This window comes from Ips typographus, linkage group LG3 (assembly GCF_016097725.1).
Source record: "Ips typographus isolate SLU linkage group LG3, UJ_Ityp_2.0, whole genome shotgun sequence".
In the NCBI taxonomy this organism is placed as follows: Eukaryota; Metazoa; Arthropoda; class Insecta; order Coleoptera; family Curculionidae; genus Ips; species Ips typographus.
In genome coordinates, this window is record NC_138424.1 from 14,677,739 (window position 1) to 14,692,697 (window position 14,959).

Genomic DNA, 14,959 nt, shown 5'->3' on the forward strand with positions numbered 1-14,959 from the left:
ACAATTCTCGACTTTTCTACTTAATTCCTGTGTATGAATAATTAAAAAGAGCTCTGGCTAATTTCGTGATTAGTTTCTAAGGAATGTCTTACCTACGAATAAATTCTCAACGACGCCTTCGAGTTTTAACAGTTTCAAGCTTGAAAGTTTTTAGAAAGTTTTGACGAAGAACAAAGTTGCTTTTAGAGCTTTATTAGCATCAACTTGTAGAAATGTTTAATTCCGACAGTGATTAACAGTCGACTTTTTTACTACGGACACAAAAAGCCATCAGGGCGTACCTTTACTACTCATTAAATTCAACAAAAAAATTACAATTTATTTATTTATTTGAAATAGTGTTTACGCGAATGTAATGAGTTACAGGAACGTGTATATAGGGTAATTCCGCAATAAAGGTGAAGCAGAAAAAAATAAGGGTGATAACCCGGCGACACTGCTCTTTGGTTTCATCAGGCATGTAACTCCATCTGTATGAACGGGGGTTTAAAAACTAACTGACATGCACATAGTGAAACATATACGGGTGTAACCTGCAAAAGGAAGGATTATTTCCCTCATTGTACTAGCAGCCAATAAAATTCAATGAACCTTTCTAGTTCCACCAATGAGAGCCGTTATATACTGAATAAATCCCTAGTTGCTAAAATTTTACACTGATTATTTCCTTCCTATCAATTTTGACCAATCGCTATCAAGAATTAGTATAACAAATGTAAATTTTAAGTGGAAAAATCACTTAACAACTGTCAATTTGACACTCCTCACAGCAACATAAAGAATAGTGTTACCCTTTCTAGCTTGAAAGTTATTGTTCTTATTAATTATTGTTTTAATTAAAATAAAATGTTTATTTAACTCAGGAAATAATCTTACCAAATATCCCTCGTGCATCTAATTTTTTCTGTGGAAAAATTGGAATACTCCTTTCTAAGTAATTTGTTTTAACAATGAATCTTTGGAAAAAATCCTTCGACCTGCGGTCTCAGGATTTTATCGTCGAATTATTTAGTCCCAATCATTTTCCAAGCAAAATTTTGCAAAAAATCACCTATGCACAGTTTACCCGATAAAACTTCGGGATATAACCTATGAATAAATCCCTAGTTGCTAAAATTTTACACTGAATAAACACCTCCTACCTTTTTCGAATACGTTTTTTTGAAGAACATTTGATAATAAACGAAACGGGATTTAGACACATATAAAATTTAAGCTATTTTCTTCAATATTAACAATTAATAAATCACTATAACGTAGTTTCCATTAAAAAATTACATAAATTAAAATATTATGACGTCTGATTGTCAATCTGAAATGTAAACAAAAATATACATGGCTGAACGAAAATCTGTCGTCTGCTGGGGTGAGTTCAATATTATCATTAATTTCATCACGTTTAGTTTAGTATTTGTGTTCTAACTAAGGTGTTTTCTTGTTAATAAACTAAAATGTGAGTTTTCAGGAAATAATCTTGACATATACCCCTCGGCGTTCACGTTTTATCACGTAAAATGTGCATTGGTAGGTTTTTTGCAAAATTTTGCAAAAAATTACCTATGCACAGTTTACCCGATAAAACTTGAACGTCTCGGGATATAACCTATGACAAAAACAAACATGGATATCACAAATGCGATACAATTGTGATTTCCGCAAAAGGATCCACATATTGTGGACAACATCTCGTTGACAGCACGGGTGAAGCTAAAGCTAACCATTGCGAGTGATCTTACCCAAAGAAATGCAAAAACATGGAAGTGTTTACGCGGATAGGAGTTATCATCCTTGTTCCTTTCTGCTTCACATTTTTTGCGGAATTAGTTCCTGTTATTTATTTATTGTTTTACTCTGTGTGAAATGATCTACTAGCAATAATTATTAGTAGGCATTAGCTACTTAAAATTGGAATGCTTGGGTAGTTTTTGTAAATTTCCGGAGTAAAAGTAACTTTGTATTCTGAAAATGATAAAGCGAAGTCACGATGCAATTGGTCAACTTTTTTGTAATAGTACACAAGAGCGTCGCCAGCCTATGACCTAGGGGTGGAGGGGCATGTTATTATGGAATGGAAGATGGGAAAATGGTATTTTATTTAAAATTGCAAGAAACTCTTTCAGTGAGGGCGATTTCCTGATTATATCAATTGAAACATAATTTGCTTTGGTTTTTCGTAAATTTGTCGACTATTTTATTATGAAAATTCTTTAAATTTTCATTGACATTACATTTTTTGAATTTCTAAGGGGGGGGGCAGCTGCCCCTACCTGCTCCCCCTTGGCGACGCCCTTGGCGACGCTCTTGATAGTACATATGCAAGCATTCCCTAGATTTGTTAGTTATTACGGAAAATTTGTTTTAATTTTTTTTTTCAAAAAAATTAAAAATTTATATTAATTTTCATTGACAAAACCCTTCTCAGAGTTCCAAATTGAACATTATCAAGTTTAATATTTATTAAGTTGTTGTTTTCTGTGTTCTGACGTTGTGTTCTTTTTTAGATTCTCTGAAGACGGTGGTAGATTTTTCACCGAAACGTCAGCGTTTTTAGGTATCAAGACCGAATCTAAGTCAGTGGTCTTGTGTTGGGACGACTAGGTTAATGTTATTTTCAACTTAGTTGAAAATAGTGCGAAATTCCATTTTCCCAACAAACCTTTTTTGTGTGAGACAGAAGACCCAATAAACAAAGAAAAAATTACGGAAAAAACCAAAGTGTCTTTCAAGACGAAATCTATACCTCTCCTTCAAAATAGTAAATAAGGACGACCAGCCATAGAAAAAAAAGGGTTCTAATAATACAATAGAGCCTTTGTCCTGGTTCACCTGTATTTTTTTAAACAGGTGCGATGAAAGAAATATCGACCATAGGAAAACTGTATGAATGACAGAGAAACATTGATAATAGCATGCGCGAGACAAAGACAGAAAACCTAATACAAAGACAAAATCCAGTCAAAATTTCGAGGCAATGTTGTAGGAATCTGAATTCTGGCTTTTTTCGTATTCAAAAGAAGTAGAATATTTGTGATTAGCAATTTCAAGCCATTTGAATTTGAAAAAACTTCGCACCTGTAATAACGGATTTTATGTTGTAAAATTTTATTTTTAATGTAATTTTTATTTAAGTAATCTTAAGGAAGGATTCAAAAAACCTCAATAAAATTATGTTGCTACTTTGAAGTTAAGTTTATGTGGTTTTTTATGAGACTTAAGTGGAGTTCTTACTCTATAGGGTTGTCCGTTGTAGCATGACATTTACTTTATGGCATTTATTTACGTTCAAGTGACAGTTGATGCAGCCAACGATAGAGAGGCATGAAGGAAAGAAGAGGAAGCCTATGTCCAAAGATGGATGTTTAGGGCTGATTAGATAGATAGATAGACAGTAAATGACAATGTTTTTGATTAGACCAAATCAAAACCTAATGGCAAAAACCGTTGGTTCATATCGGTCACCGTTTGACAGATGGGTGCAAGGGTGCTTCTCAGAATTCCTACTTTTCTTCGAAACTGTCTAGCCTCTTCCAGGTGCATTATTTTTTATTTCTGAAAATACATTTCTACAGCAAGAAAATTTTTGCCTAGAATTCAGTAGTGTAAATAGTTTTTTTCTATTGGAAACGGTTTCTGAGATACGCACATAAAAATTGTTGTTTTAAACGGAACACTCTGTATATTATTTCATTTTTGAAAAGATCTTAAAATTACCATTCTAATGACATATAACACTTGATATTTCAAAATTTGTTCTTTTTAACGATTTTTCGTGCGTATCTCAAAAACCGGAAGTTTTTAAGAAAAGTAAGAATTCTGAGAAGCACCAGATCTGTCAAACGGCGACAGATATTAAACAACCAAAATAGTAGTTTTCCTATTCAGTGTGCAAAGTTATGTTTTCCCACACGCGAAAGCAGAAGCGGAGTTCGGATAAGCTTCAAGTGCGGGAAAACTACTTTGCACACGTGTTAGGAACAATATTTTTTCTACGAATGAAATATCTATACATTTTGTTTTTAATTTTTATTGATATTAAAAACAACAATTTATAACTATTTATTGTTATTAACAACATTAATGTTAAATGTACAGTTGGTCGCGTTTTTTAAATTGATCGCAGATTGAGCAACTGAAGGTAAAATACTGGTACTTGGAACTGCTTCACTTTCTTTAGGATTGAAGGTCAGAATTTTGTTACTCAATCCTTTTTTATAACTTGTGGATTCATCAATGTATTCTTCAGCTACCGTAGTCGATTTCCAACCCCCCAAGTGTTTTATGTCAGTGATTCCTTCTCCAGAATCGGCCAGGAACGTTGCCGATGATCGACGATAACTGTGCCCTGTGTAGAGTTCTGGATTTGGCAACTTCAAAAAATAGCTATTTCAGAAGGCATTTTTCCAAAACTGTTTACTCCAACACTTTGCGAAAAACATTTACCCTTTCTGTAAACTAGGAAAAAACGATTGTTTGACTTTTTTGGACGTAGGCCGGTGTATCTTCTGTACAGTTGCAGGTAGGTTCCGTTATGAATTTCTTCTGATATTATAAAGTTTCTTGCTGTATGATTTTTGGAATCCCTAATTTTAACAATTATGAGGTTTCCTTTGTCTTCAATATCTGTAGTGGTTAAATTGGCTAGCTCTTCCCTTCGACATGCACCAGCAAGTCCGAATATAGTGGCAACTTTAATTAACAGGTAAATTTCATCTGGTGCGGAGTTCATAAAACTGAATATTTCTTCTTTTGTAAAAATTTTCGCCTTTTTAGGTTTAAAACCAACATTCTGCTTTTTCAGAAATGCAGTGAGCTTATAAAACTCACCGATATCGATGTCTCTTTTTATTTTTATTACATTTTTGAGCATTGAATACTTTGACCACATTGTGTTAGGTTTGAATTCTTTGCTTAAAGTAACAAAATACGCTAAAAGTACCTCTTCCTTTAAGGTTTTTATCCCCTTTTGTTCGCACCATTGGGTAAACAACTCGTACTGTTTCTCGTATTTTTCTCGCGATTTGAGAGGCAGCAATTGCAAACTAGCCATGTTGGCGGCTTTTAGAACATCTTCCGGAAGTTCATCTTCAGTGATATCCATTATTAAAATAATTTTTTTAACTTAAATAAGTAAGAATAAACACTGTTGTAGACTTTAAATTGCATATAAATGCGTTGTTTGACAATGAGCTTTGGTTTCTAAGGAAACAAGCCTCATTTTCAAAGACAGAGACAAGGTGGTTTATTTACCTAAACTGTACGGAAGAATAATGTGAAAAAAGTCGTGGTTTTTATATGAAACCCCTGAATATTATTACATTTTTGAATTCTACGCAAAATTCTAAGCAGATTTTATATATAATAGTCTATATAAAACCACTGTTGCAAGGTATAATCAGCATTTTAAAAAGTGTGCGGGAAAAAAATTTTCCCGCATAGTGTGCGGGAAAGTGCCACTTTGCACACACTTTTACGTATGCAAAGTAGCTTATTTGCAAACATTCGTAGAAAAAATTTATTTTTTTAACCAAAAATTTTAGCTTTAGAATCTCTATTAATAAGAGCAATTCCCATTTAAATACATCCAATTTGGCCCATCCTGTACAAGGTGTCCGGATTTAGTGTGTTTTTACAGGAAAACCCCATTTCCCGGCTATATAGGAAAAAACCTAGTATACAATCATGTCTTGAGCTCAATTTTTGAAGAGAAATAGTTTATTACATACCTACTCAGGTGGAAACTGTTTGATTTCTGTCGAGAAATTAGGTAGTTTGCCGAGACTAAGTCGACTCGAAGTCGTTTGTTTTCATTTTTTCAATTTACTGACTTTATCTCGAGACAGAAATTAAAATTTCCACCGTGGTTTGTATAAAAAAAACACAAAAATCGTGAAAAAAAGCGCTTAAAAAGCAAAATCATTTTCTTTAAAAAAGCATAAAAAGCTTTAAAAAAGCACAAAACTCTTTCAGAGATGCAATTTTTTTTTTTAAATGCTTTAGTAGCACGGAAAATTTTAGACTGTTTTGAAAACTTTCAAAAGTATTTTGAACTACTTGAGAGCATTTGGACGGTTTTTGAACTGTTTAAACAACATATTGAAGGTTCTAGAATGCTTTAGAGGCATTTGGAATCTCTTACACGGTTCACAAAATTTGTTGGAAGCTTCTAAACTGGCTGATATTGTCACGAATGGAAAATCCATTAATTCAAAAGATGGACTGATTGACTTAAAAACATAAGAGTATTCGAGGATTGCAAAATATTAAGCGCACGAGGCAAGGTCGCATCACGATGCACCGAATGTGTCATGCACCGAGTGCACCGTATCGGTGATGAGTCACCACCACCTGCTTTGCAGAAATGTGAAAAACAAGCGACAATAACAAACTGCGTCAGCCGATCAATCGGGTATAAAATACGCCGATTTTAGCAGTAGGAGAGAGTGTAAACCAATCAACGGCAGCGCGACCAGCTGACCCAGGAAGTCGAGATGTCGACTCTCCTCGGTCAAGAAGATCAAGTTAAGTAGTCCGTTCTCCAAAGTAGTTCCAACGCGAAAGTGACCAAGCCAGCCGCCAGAAAATGCTAAGTCCTTAGCTTATGATATGTAAGTACGAATTGTTAAATTGTCAACTTTTAGTGTGTTCATGACTGTATTGTTTGGTTAATAGATTTAAGTGTTTAATAGAAAACTCAGTGTTTGATTCCATCCTTAAAACTGAGATCCCGGCACGACGTTTATCGTCGTGAGTCAGTTTAATTAATGAATCCGAAAGGGCTCATAAATTAAACGTGACATTTGGTGGAGGTGCCGGTCTGTTTTGAGATGGATGAAAAACAATAGTTGAGTTTTTTATTTTTATTTTATCTTTTGGGGTATGATTCAGATTCAGGAAAATAATGTGTGTAAATGTGTGTATAACACTGTTAAAAAAAAAGTGAATTTTTAAACCAGAAAAAATATTTTTGATTTTTCTCATCATGAGTGAAAATTACCTCTTTAAAGCAAAAATACAATTTTTCTTTTTGCATAATTAATTTTGTTCTACATTGTCATTTTGAATATTTGTTTTCTAAATTGTTAAAAGCATGTCAGTATTACTGAAACGATCGTGTCTTATGTTAAAAAAGTCAAGAAATTAATGGCTAATATAACTTTACGTACAGCACTGGCCGAACCAAAAACCCCGGCCATCCCTAAATTTACGTGTCCACCTACGTTTAATCCATCAAATGATTGCCCCATTACATTTTTAAATAAATATGAAAAGTCCGCAAGATTAAACAACTGGACTTATTCTTTAAAGATTTCATATTTTAATAATTATTTGGACGGACCAGCACAAGTTTGGTATCAAAACTATGTAAATGATCCAAAAAATGTTTTGAATACTTGGGCAATATTTCGAACAGATTTTCTAAAAGAATTCGCAGGTGACCAACCATTTCGTAAATTGAAATTTAGATTAAACACGCGTAAACATCGGGACAATGAAGACATTAAAACTTATTATTATGACTTACTTACCTTGGCAAATGAAATTAGCCCAGACATGTCTTTTGAAACTTTTAGAGATTATTTTGAAAACGGTTTAAATCCGTCGTGTTTTGAAATGTATTATTTGCTAAGCTCTAATAATACAAATTTGAGTGATTTAAACCAACTAGTCTTGAAAATAAGTAATATTAAAGAGCGTGTATTATTTAATCAAATGAATCGGCAAAGTAAATTTTACATTTCGGACGGAATGAATTTTCGGTCTCGTAATGATCGATTGAAAAACAAATTCGATGGTAATCGCACTTGGTCAAATAAGTATTGTAAAAATTGTGAATTTCAGTCCAACAATTATTGTGGAAATAATAATTACAAAGGGACCAAGTTAAACAAAAATGATTTTTACTATCAAAACGTGTCACGAGAAAAGCAAAATTATTCTAGGTTTGATCAAAATCGCGGTATAAGAAATAATAATACCAGAAATAATTGTTCATCAAAACGTAAAAATTTTAATCGAGGTAGCAACAAGTTTTACAATTTTGGACAAAATAAGAATGTTTCTACACATCAGAATCCTAGTGAATGTGAAAACTCAATGTTGTGTGTCGATGAAGTTGCTCTAAACTCGACAAACAGTAAAGATAGCAATTTATTGTCAATCAAAGCTTCAATAAATAACGAAGACAATTTGTTTGATGTAATTTTAGATACAGGATGTGAACCAAATTTAATTGATTTAAATCTTATAACTAACATGTCTTTATCATCGGAGAAAATCCAATTAACTTCAGTAGGAGGTTATACTGTTAACCCAATAGGTACTTCAAAAGTAACTCTAAAAATTAACAACATAAAGTTGGAAGTTGAAGCATTAGTAGTGAAAAACCTTTCTAAACCTTTAATTTTGGGACATAATTTTCTATCAAATTTTAACGCAATAATTGATAACAATAAAAATATTTTGAGTTTTTCAACAAACAACAACGATAAAGTAACAGTTAATCTCAATCGACCTGATTTAGATGTTACATCTAAAAACCAAGTTCAGAAAGAGTATCTAATGGGTGTAGAAATTTCTGACGTCAAAAACACAGTAAAACCTGTAATAAAATTAAAAGTTGCTCGAAAGTATATTGTAAAACCAAATACGCAAATAACGTTAAAATTGAAAACCGCGAATAATGTGCCGGATTTAACAAAATGCAATTTTATTAAAAGAGACAGTTATTTATGTCCAAGAAATCTGTGTGTAGACACACCATTTTTGCAAAATGGGCACAATTTATACATTAAAATTGTCAATAAGGGATTTAGAACAGTTCCTATTTTAAAGCATTCTGTTATAGGTAAATTCGACGTTAATGAATCAATCAACACAAATACGACAAAGGAATCAATGTTATGCATTTCAGAAAAACGCAAATCAAAAACTGCTAATAAGTTTCAGTCCGATTTTCCTGTTCAATCGAAAATGTTACATCCTAATTTACAGACAAGTAACATAAATGAAATCGATAATATAGATTATCGAAGAAAAGTTGCGATGTTTAAATCAACTCGTAAAACTTCACACCAAAATAGAGACACAGCCGACCAAGTCGAATTAAAAAATGTAATATTCCCTGTATCCCAATTTTGTGGATTACAATATTCAAAGCAAAATGTATGCTTTTAGCATTTCTATTTAGTAGAAGTTTGTATAAAAGTTAAGCTGAAAAATCAAATATTTTGAGAAAAAAAAATGAATTTTACATACTGCAGCATGCTATTAAATTAATTTTTACATGACTTCTAAATCTAAAGTTAAAAAATAAAATCCACACTGTAAAACAGCGGATTGTGTTATTTCGATGTCGAGGTCAAGCATTCCCGATAACGACAAAAAGTGTGCCGGAATGAAACTTCTAATTGTCGACAAATAATTTTTTACTTATTATGTGTAGGTACCAGCTTTAAATAAAAGCATAGTGCAGAGTTAAAGAGGATTTCGATATGTTTCTATCGTTTGAAAACGAACAGTACATAAAAAATCGAAGGTTATTATTTGGTCGCTTGCAAAAATCGCGACATTAGTGGAAAATAAAGTAAAGCAGACTAATTAGTTCTATTTGACGCCGCGTGCCGGTGTGACCGACTTGCTTTATTGCACTCGTCTCGTCGCATCGCCGCGAAGGTGTCGATAAGAAAACTGCTGATTGATGAATTTTAATGTTTTTTTTTTTCTAAATGCACATGATAATTTACCTACATGGAATAACAAGTCGAAATATTGTATTGGCTAAAAATAATTAAATTTGTTTTTACTATGAAAAAAATGACAACTGATTTAAAAAGTGTTTTTTTTTTAATACAAATGGAAAATCATACATTTGTAATAAAGTATTTCTGAAGTGATATTTAACACATTCAACAGACATACTGCTCGAATGAGACGACAAGACCCACACATCATGATAATGTGACTTTATTTTTAATTTATTTCAGCTGAATTTTATTACGTCTAATAATTAAGGTGAAAAACGCTAGCTGAGCGTAATACCTGATTATGTAAGATGAGATGAGTACTAAAGTTTCAACTTACATGCAGTTGAACTATTTTTGGTGCATCTGTACGAAGATGTCCAGCTCAGGATTCATAATTAAATGAAATAATTATTGAATTGCCAATGAAAAAATATTGGTATCTTTTATAAAGGAGTAATTTAAATACTCAAGAATTCAACAGGAAAAACAGTATAATTCAATGTTGGTAGGAGTATTAGCTCTCAAAGTAGTTGTTTCTGATTTTTCCCTTCTCAGTTGAGAAGTTTCTGATACAGAAAGGTCTGTACATGTTGATAAATATTTGTTTTAGTGCCACACAGCAATACTGTTTGCTGTTAGCGAGGTTAGGGCGGTGCATGAATTTTTCTTAAGGAACAAACCAAAAATACTCGTTGAATGCGAAATTAGTAGCAGGCTGAAATGATTGTGTGTATGCTACACCTTAACATATGTTTTGGAAATTGGGTCTTTGAAGCAAATCGATACTAGACTTCTTTAAACTCGGATATAAAAAGATCCATATAAAGTAGCTAAATTTGTCAACATTTTCAGGCAACGGAGATTCCTATTCCTGACAGCAACCGGTTATACGTTATCCTGGAAATTTGCGTAGTAGTTGCTTTAATCGTTTACCTTAATTCCGTTTATAGGATCGTCTCATTACGATGTACAATAAGTTGTACAAATTTCTAGCAGACTGACTACGACTACTTTTTTGAAACAAATATTGAACTGCTGAATAATTCAGAGTTACAAGCTACAAGCCCGATAAAGTCAAAATGCTCATAATTAAGTTATGAAAATGATTTACTTTTATTTGCTTAAATGAATTATCCTACAGTAGGATATATTTTGTGTTTTGTGCACATGAAAAAATGCGATATATAGGTACGTAACCTAAACAATTGATTAGATAATTCTTTTCTTATGCCGCATACAGTATGGTAATCACTTTGTTATTTAAGTCATGCTCCAAACTGCGTATGGATAAATATCATTGTAATTTCATTTTGACATGCAAATTTTTAGCATATGAGAATAATTAAGAAAAATGGCCATTGTTATTATAAAAGTTAAGAAGTGTACACTTGAGTTTTATATCATGATTTTTCATTGTATGAGTAAATTGATTAATTGAAGACTTTACGAAATAAAACTGGGCTAAATAATTATTGAACATTGACAAGTAAAGACTGTATTGCACGGTCAAGATGTCAAGATACTAGTAGCAAATTTTGAAACTTGAACACTTGTCATATTAGGTTATCAGAGAAATTTTTCCCAAAGGTTAATGAGTGCACCATGCTTAAAACCATGGAATTCGCTGGTTAACCAATTCGGAATATCTCAATGAGACCATGTAGGTACCTACCAACGAATAAAGATAAATATATGAAAAAATTAATATTGCTTATGCATTTTTGCGAAGAACGCAACTAATTCGCGAGCGATGAGAAATGAATGTGTCGCTGCGCGCATAAATAAATGACTAATTTAAATAGTCCAAGTTAGGAAGACGGTTTACATTATGTGCATATTGATTTTCATTACGTAATTTTTGAATCAACCGAATCATTCCCAATACACGCATATTTATATACCGAATGCTACGTTTCACCAGTTTCGGGTACCAGTAGTACCCCAAACACAACAAAGGGTTGAAACATCAGAAGTGAATTCTGCTGGCGCATCTTCTGGAGGTGCGTTTGGACCGCAAACTTATGGGACCACCTGAATCCCACGCAAGTCAGGTTGTCCGCAATCCGGCACTGTGCCCGAATCCGGATAACCAGGCGCAAGTGCGAGCAGGGGGGCCCATTAATCCTCAAACTAGAGATGATATAGAGCAAGCGGTAGCACAGCCGTTTGTTGCTTTGTTAGAGCCTTTTGGAAATATAGGGAAGAATATTCCATATTCTGCTTATCAGCAGCAATAAGGTCTACTTGACATTTTGATTTGATTGATAAGGTCTACTTGACATCTGAGTTTTTAAACGTGACATTTTTAGTAAGACAAACTTTAGCCTTGATTCAGCTTTGTAAGGCAAAGTGAAATCAAGACAAACAATGCAAATTTGTGGAAATGCAATAATTAGAGTTTTTTTTAATACGCCAGAAAGGATTTAAGTTAATCATTTAATACCTACTTGCATTTACATACTAATGGCATATTTTTAGTTTTACAGAAATCAATGAAAGAAAAGCATTTGATTGAGGACATTATATCCAATTTGTGATAAAACAAACTTCTCCAAAAGGATTTGAAGTTGATTAGAAACGGTTAATGTTTCTGTATTTTTTGAAACAGGCAAATACGTTCTATTTTCCATAAAATGAAAACTAGAGCGTCTTATACTTACGGAGTTCAAACTTTTTAGTTTCAGGACCGAATTCCTGTTTATTTTAACATGTCAGTTAACTTCATAAAGTAATACGTAACACTGCATGCAGAGTATACTTTGGATATAAGTATATTAAGCCTTAATGAACACATATTAACCTTTGTTCCTATTTTTATTTCATGTAAACGCACACATGAGAGTCAACAAGCCAGATCGAAATAATACCACACGCTGATCCTGCTCTGCTGAAGACATTTAATTTCTTCCACGACTGTTGACGTTGGTATACAACATAGTCCACACGCAATACCTACACGTCATTGGACTTTTACCCACGTCACATCCATCAATTTGATGCAAGTAATAAGAAACACGTAACATTATATTGGCATTCAGTTATGCGCAGTGAACATCTTCGTGGTAAGAGTGAACTATTCTCGGCTTAACAATAATGTCCTCTGTGTTGCTCTATTAAACTATGTTAGATTTAAGAAATTATTTAAATGGATGCGATGTAAGGCAAATGGAGTAAAGTATTTTACGCACATTCAATAATTGGTATTTTCGAAGCCTAGATACTTCTTTCTTTATAAATCTACTCCATTATCCTTTTCTGGGTTTATTAGTGTTAGTAAGTTATTTGTGTTGATCATAAGCAATACTGTGCTTTAATCATAATGTACTTAATAGTACCGTAACTTATCGATTGTTCTAATGGTTTTTATGTACGTCAATCTGAAATTTTGGTTTAATTGTATAATACTGTTACAAGTTAGATATTTTTTCAAGATAGTTGTTTTTAAGGAGAGTATATAGTATCTTTTGTTTTAAAACTGGGGACCAGTTTTTCTGGGGCGGAGGCATATGTCACGAATGGAAAATCCATTAATTCAAAAGATGGACTGATTGACTTAAAAACATAAGAGTATTCGAGGATTGCAAAATATTAAGCGCACGAGGCAAGGTCGCATCACGATGCACCGAATGTGTCATGCACCGAGTGCACCGTATCGGTGATGAGTCACCACCACCTGCTTTGCAGAAATGTGAAAAACAAGCGACAATAACAAACTGCGTCAGCCGATCAATCGGGTATAAAATACGCCGATTTTAGCAGTAGGAGAGAGTGTAAACCAATCAACGGCAGCGCGACCAGCTGACCCAGGAAGTCGAGATGTCGACTCTCCTCGGTCAAGAAGATCAAGTTAAGTAGTCCGTTCTCCAAAGTAGTTCCAACGCGAAAGTGACCAAGCCAGCCGCCAGAAAATGCTAAGTCCTTAGCTTATGATATGTAAGTACGAATTGTTAAATTGTCAACTTTTAGTGTGTTCATGACTGTATTGTTTGGTTAATAGATTTAAGTGTTTAATAGAAAACTCAGTGTTTGATTCCATCCTTAAAACTGAGATCCCGGCACGACGTTTATCGTCGTGAGTCAGTTTAATTAATGAATCCGAAAGGGCTCATAAATTAAACGTGACAATATCTTCTGGGAGCTTCTATACTAGTTTAAAGCATTTGGAATCTTCTAAACTGTTCTAACTGATTTTGGAAGCTTCTAGACTGTTTTGAACAACTTCCGACTGCTTTAGAAGCATTTTGGAGTTTCTGTTGTGTTTTAAAATCTTTTTAGACTACTTTAGGAGCATGGAAGGTTCTGGACTGCTTTTAAGACATGTGAATTTTGAAAACTTTTACTCTGCTCTAGAAGCATACGGAATCTTTTAGACTGCCATGGAATTTTTGAGTAGCTTCTAGACTAGTTGAAGTTTGTTTGGAAGCCCTTAGACTGCTTGAAAAGCATTTTGGAGTTTCTGTAGTGTTTTAAAACCTTTTTAGGAGCATTTGGAAGGTGTTTGGACAGTTTAAAGAGCCTTAAAGGTTCTGGACTGCCTTTAAGGCATTTGAAACCTTGTAGACGGTTTTAGAAACTTTTGGAAGCTGTTAAACTGCTGTAGAAGCATACGGAAGCCTTTGAGCGCTTCTAGATAAATTGAAAAAAAATGGTCTGAATTTTCTGAACTTTAGAGGGCTGTAATTCTCTTAGGATGAGGTCTTTTAAAAAATGACAACATACATGTCAATTTATTTTTTGAAGGAGACACCACTTCTTGCAGATTTATTTTTATAAAATAAAATGTTACTTTTTCCTTTTTTTTGTGTTTTAAAACGTAATAACTCGGTTATCTCCTAAAATAAATTTTGAATCAATTTCGTTTTCTATTAAACTAAGTTTTGAAGGACTGTATCTTCCTTAGGAAGCGTTTCTCTGCAAAATGACATGTCAACATATTTTTTGATGGTCTATCGGATAGTGGATAATTGGTATTTAAATATTTATTGTTAAGTCGATATACAAAAAGTTAAACAATCTGAATAAGAAAACCGACAAGTTCTTAAAACATCAACAATTCTGGTATAAGGTGACATAAAGAAGCTGCTTTACTGCATGATGTTTCATACACATCACTTTTACCACCGTATACATAACTGCTGGGGTTTAGACTAGAACAGTGGTCCCCAACAGGTGGTCCGCGGACCCCTGGGGGTCCGCAAGCCACGCCAGAAGGATCC

At 33.4% G+C, this 14,959-nt stretch overlaps 1 long non-coding RNA gene across 1 annotated transcript; it reads left to right on the plus strand.

The window, feature by feature from the left end:
• Nucleotides 1-6,181: 6,181 nt before the first annotated feature.
• Nucleotides 6,182-13,761, plus strand: LOC145725985 (uncharacterized). Its single transcript, XR_014177461.1, has 2 exons — nucleotides 6,182-6,806; nucleotides 8,141-13,761. It is a non-coding gene; the product is annotated as an uncharacterized LOC145725985 (long non-coding RNA).
• The last annotated feature ends 1,198 nt before the right edge of the window (nucleotides 13,762-14,959 follow it).